Source organism: Phragmites australis, chromosome 6, assembly GCF_958298935.1.
Source record: "Phragmites australis chromosome 6, lpPhrAust1.1, whole genome shotgun sequence".
Classification (NCBI taxonomy): domain Eukaryota; kingdom Viridiplantae; phylum Streptophyta; class Magnoliopsida; order Poales; family Poaceae; genus Phragmites; species Phragmites australis.
In genome coordinates this window covers 8,400,152-8,406,151 of record NC_084926.1, presented here as the reverse complement: position 1 = coordinate 8,406,151, position 6,000 = coordinate 8,400,152, and positions in this window count along the sequence as shown.

Sequence of the window (6,000 nt, the reverse complement as noted above, 5' to 3'; positions counted from 1 at the left end):
TGCGCTACCGTATCGGACCCAGTAGCGGAAAAAGCTTTTCCACCCAAAAAAGAAGAAAACAACAACAACTTCTAAGTCCGATGTAATTAGACAACAAAGGTGTTTTTATGCTTGCTACTAAATCTGATCTTACTGAAATTTGCGATAATGAGCTGTCATGCTATGCTTTGATATGCAAATATGTTTTAGTTTCACTCGAGAATATATCTAGCTCTTTACCTCCTGCTGTTGCTAACCTTTTGCAGGAGTTTCTGGATGTATTTCTAGCTGAAGTACCCCCGGGATTACCACCTATTCAAAGGATTGAACATCAAATTGATTTGATTCTGGGAGCAACTTTGCCAAATCGTGTTGCATATAGGGCCAACCTGGAAGAGACTAAGGAAATTCAGCGACAAGTCCAAAACCTTTTAGACCGCGGGTATGTCCAAGAAAGTCTTAGCCCTTGTGTTGTTCCTGTTCTTTTGGTTCCTAAGAAAGACGGTAGTTGGCGTATGTGTGTTGATTGTAGAGCCATCAATAATATTACTATAAAATATCGTCACCCTATCTCTAGTTAGATGATATACTTGATGAGTTGAGTGGTTCTATAATTTTATTAAAATTGACTTGCGAAGTGTATACCACCAAATTAGGTTAAAACTTGGAGATAAATGGAAGACTGTAATTAAAACTAAGTTTTGTTTGTATGAGTGGTTAGTAATACCTTTTGGGTTAACTAATGCATCTAGTACTTTCATACGCTTGATGAACAAAGTTTTACGTGCTTTTATTGAGAGATTTGTGGTGGTTTACTTTGATGACATCTTGATTTACAACAAGTCATATGAACTACACTTTGATCACTTACGTGTTATTTTTAACGCTTTGAGAGATGCACATTTATTTGGTAACCTCGAAAAATGTATCTTTTGCACGGACCGAGTTTCTTTTCTTGGTTTTGTTGTTACTCCACAGGGAATAGATATGGATGAAGCAAAAATTGAAGCCATAAAGAGCTGGCCAACTCCTAAGACTTTTACATAAGTAAGAAATTTTCATGGTCTTGCGGGTTTTTATCGACGATTTGTGCGGGATTTTAGCACCATTACTGCTCCATTGAACGAGTTGACTAAGAAATGAGTAGTTTTCAAATGGGGACCTGTACAGGAACAAGCATTTAAGTTGTTGAAAGAGAAACTTACCCATGCTCATTTGCTCCAACTCCCTGATTTTAGTAAGACCTTTGAACTAGAGTGTGATACTAGAGGGATTAGAATTGGAGGTGTGCTAATTCAAGAAAGTAAATATGTGACTTATTTTAGTGAGAAATTAAGTGGACAAATTCTGAATTATTCCACTTGGTAACATTATCTTTAGCCCAAAAAACTTGTTATACATTCTGATCATGAATCGCTGAAACATATTAAAAGTCAAGCTAAATTGAATAAACGACATGCTAAATGGGTAAAGTTTATTGAGTCTTTTCCATATGTCATAAAACATAAGAAAGGAAAGGACAATGTGTTTACTGATGCGCTTTCTAGGTGTTATACCATGTTATCTCAACTTGATTATAAGATTTTTGGTTTAGAGACCACTAATGACTTATATGCTGCTGATTTAGACTATAAAGAAGTTCTCGAACATTGTAAAGAAGGGAAAATATGGAATAAATATGTACTGAATGAAGGATCGCTCTATCGTGCTAACAAGCTATGCATTTCAGCTAGCTCCGTTCGTCTTTTGTTGTTACAGGAGGCGCATGGAGGAGGATTGATGGCACATTTTAGAGCAAAGAAGACTGAAGATGTGCTGGCCATCCACTCCTTTTGGCCAAAGATGAGATGTGATGTCGAACGCTACGTTTCACGTTGTACCACTTGCAATAAAGCTAAGTCTTGCTTAAATCCACATGATCTTTATAAGCATCTTCATGTTCCTAATGCACCATGGGAGGATATTTCTATAGATTTTGTTTTAAGACTGCCCAAGACAATGACGGGGAGGAATAACATATTTGTAGTTGTGGATAGATTTTCTAAAATGGCGCATCTTATACCTTGTCATAAGAGTGATGATGCTACAAACATAGGTGATTTATTTTTCAGGGAAATCGCTCGCCTACATGGAGTGCCTAATACTATCGTCTCGGATTGTGACATAAAGTTTTTGAGTCACCTTTGGAGATCACTTTGGAATAAATTAGGGACAAAGTTGCTATTTTCTACTACATGTCATCCCTAAACTGATGGTCAAACAGAGGTTATCAATCGCACATTATTGACCATGTTATGAGTAGTTATAAAGAAGAATTTGAGGATGTGGGAAGAGTATTTACCACATATTGAATTTGCTTAAAATAGGTCGGTACACTCCACCACCAAGGTAAGTCCGTTCCAACTAGTATATGGATTTAATCCCCGTGCTCCTATTGATTTACTATATTTGCATACTTTTGAAAGACTTAATTTGGATGCTAAGAAACATGCTGAATTTATTCTTAAGTTGCATGAAATAACTAAAAATAATATAGAGAGCATGACTGAAAAGTATAGGATTGCTGGAAGTAAAGGTAGGAAGGAAAAGAAAATTTAAACCGGATGATTTAGTTTGGTTGTATTTGAGGAAGGATATATTTCCAGAACTAAGAAAGTCAAAGTTGATGTCTAGAGCCAATGACCATTTAAGATAATTGAGAAAATCAATAACAATGCATACAAATTGGACCTACTTGCAGATTTTGGGGTTTGTCCCATGTTTAATATTTCAGATTTGAAGCCATAGTTGGGAGAAGAAGATGAACTTGAGTCTAGGACGACTCCAATTCAAGAGAGGGAGGATGACGAGCCTATGGCTCCTTCGGATACGATCAATACTGCCAATAATCATCAAATCATACAAGTTCCAATTACAAAAGCACGTGCATAACAATTAGACGACTAGGTCAACTCGTCCCTTACTGTTCATGCTTACTTGGATAGATTACTACTAAATTTTTATGATGTTTTATTGCTTAGAAACATGGGAGAAGCAGTACAACCTTACCCGGACATCACCCCTCAAAGGCCAAGTCTACTCGGACTAGATGCTGAGCTATAGTCGTGGTCATAGTCAAGGTCGTGGTCGAGTCCTAGGACAGCACATCAGTAAAACGGGCATAACTCTCTCATACGAAGTCCATTTTAGGAAATCTTGGACATTCTGGAAAGCTTACGATGAGCCCTTTCCAATGGATATGAGTTCGACCAAATATTCCTGATAGTTTAGTCAAAGTTAAAGAAATTAGGTGCTACGCTACCGTATCAAACCCTGTTGGGTCTTGTAATCGTGTCGGGGTCGGAGTCCAGTTTGTATACGCCTCTTTCCATGGCTCCATAACCCTAGGTCGATCTCGTCACGTCTCTCTTATATATACACATTAGCCATCGTAGTTTAGGCTTGGGTTTAACTTAGATTATTCTGTTTTAGATAGTTTCGCCGTTTATCGGTTTGTTGAACCCCAACTCGAGTACTTTGTTGGTAATTGGCAATTTTCAGATTGCATCTATGTGTTCTTGCTTGTGTTCTCGATTCGCTTACAGGAAAAACCTTCTTAGCGAGGTTAACCACGTCTTGGCACAGTTGATAACCACGAAGCAATGGTGTAGTGGTTGCAATGGTTCTCGATCTGTTTTGTTTGGAGCCTTTGGATCATCATTGTCGAAACTCCACCAATCGACTTATTATATTATCTTTCGAAAGATCAGGCAAACGCGCATCATTTGGTGTGATATTCTGTAAAAGTTCATCAATAAGTTATTCTTGTCTCTACATGGAAGACAGAGAATCCTATGAAAGCATTAGGTTTAGAAAAAATTGTATTGGGACAATGATAAAATCTGGTCATTTCGTTGAAAAAAGTAAACTATATCACAAATAAGCGTCATCATACGTATTCATTGTCTGTTTGTGGGTATAATACATAAGATAATATACACCGACTCGTACACATTCTACGATAAGTTACAATAGCATATAGTACTCCATCGCTAAACGAAGCATGCCTTATGGAAAGACAGATTGTCAGGTACAAGAAAATATCTACGGAAATCATAATGCTCTTCCTTGCTCATTTTTCCGACATGTCGACATAGAGATGACATTGTAGTCCAAGTTTATGAGCATTTCGGTGACGCGGGACGTCGATTCTTCCGTTGTCAACATTTTAGAGTACGAAAAAAATAATACTCACATTCTTTCCTATTTTCGCAACACCATTTACTTATCTCATCTATTTTTTTTTCTAGACAGATGATTATGGGTTCCAGTACTAGATTGACCCACGTATAGAACCACACATTCAAGAATATATCCATCACATTCCTGTCATCATCGAAGAACTATAGGAACAATTGCACTAAGAGAGAGACGGGAAAAAACAAAAGAAGCTATATCTAGCCTCATATGACGGGTCGGAGGAATAACTGGGAGTAATATCAATGTGATCTGCAAAGGAAACGTTCAGTTAATTAAACAATTTTTTACCATCTATTGTAGTAAATACGTACTCGCGTAGTGTTATTCGTAACTCAAAAGAATGTGCATAGTCCCTATGCGCCAGGTATGTGTCGCACACATCCACCACGTGACGTGGAAGCTCTGTCGGTATGTATGTGACCCAGATCCACGTCTGAGGCATGAACCACGAGAGGCACGCCGCGTACACCTCCTCAGGGTGTGGCTGATCCTCGTCGACGACATGATCGACTGCTTGGTCCCATTCGTCAACCCACCTCTGCACACGTGGCGCAAATGCACTCGTGGAATGAGCCCTTCTCCGTGTCAACCTATAAAAACAAATATACATGAAAATAGGTGTAGAAGAGTGTCGTATTGAAAATGCAATGTTACACACCTATGTATGTTGATAGACACCGACCTAGCCACCTGTAGCGGGAACGCCTGGAACTTTCCAAATTGCCACATCATGAGATGCAGTGAGTACTACTTGGTGTAGATGTCAAAGATGAGGGTGCAAGTTGTGGGCCAGTACTCCCGGTCATGTAAGAAGAGCACCGAAAGTCCAAGCGAAGGGCATCGTTACACACCTGTGTATACTGATAGGCATCGACCTAGTCACCTATAGCGGGAACACCTAGAACTTCCTAAAATGTCGCATCACACGATGCTGTGAGTACTCTCGACGTAGATGTCAAAGACATGGGCGCAAGTCCTGAGCTAGTACTCTCGATCACGTAAGCAAAACACCAAAAGTTCAAGCGAAGCGCGTCGATGTACATCGGCCTCCATGTACGGAGTCCAGCGGACACAGTCCATCGTCAGTCATCGAACTGGTGAACAAAGTTCGGGTATGCGCATGTGTCTACACGCTGTACCAACTCGGCTGTGCAACCAAACTAAGTTAGAGAAAAAAAATATAGTCATAATGAACATATACATACACCAGTAGCATATCACTCATCCTATGTCTGCACCACAAGGACCCCATGGTCAGGCCATCCGTAGTGAACTGGTACGCGCTATAATCGACAATGAACCTGTCAATGGCGATACGCTAGTACGACCACATCTGAAACAGCAGGGGACACTCAGTCAAGATCGTGTTGATGTCGATCTTCGTGCAGCCACTACACAGTCCATAGTACGTCGCAGCCAGCGCAACTAAAACCTAGCCATACTGCGGGACCTCACATGGGTCAGCGATCTCAATCTCTCTGGCATAATGGATCATGCTCATCTCTATTGTGTTGTTGTGGGTCTTGATTAATAGACCCAACTGAACAACCACATGAGGTATGTCCCTAGGTGTCGAGAGACGTCCTCGTCGCCTGTCTAAGGGTGGATGTTGCCAGCCTGTAAGAAAAGAAACAGGTACCAATATCTTATTGTGTTAGTAACATGACGAAGATGAGAAAACAATACGAGACATATGTACAACAAACTGAACGTGAAATACCTTCATCGGGCCGTGGTTCTCGGTCCCTGGGAAAGGCCTAAACAGGGCTACGCCATCCCTCC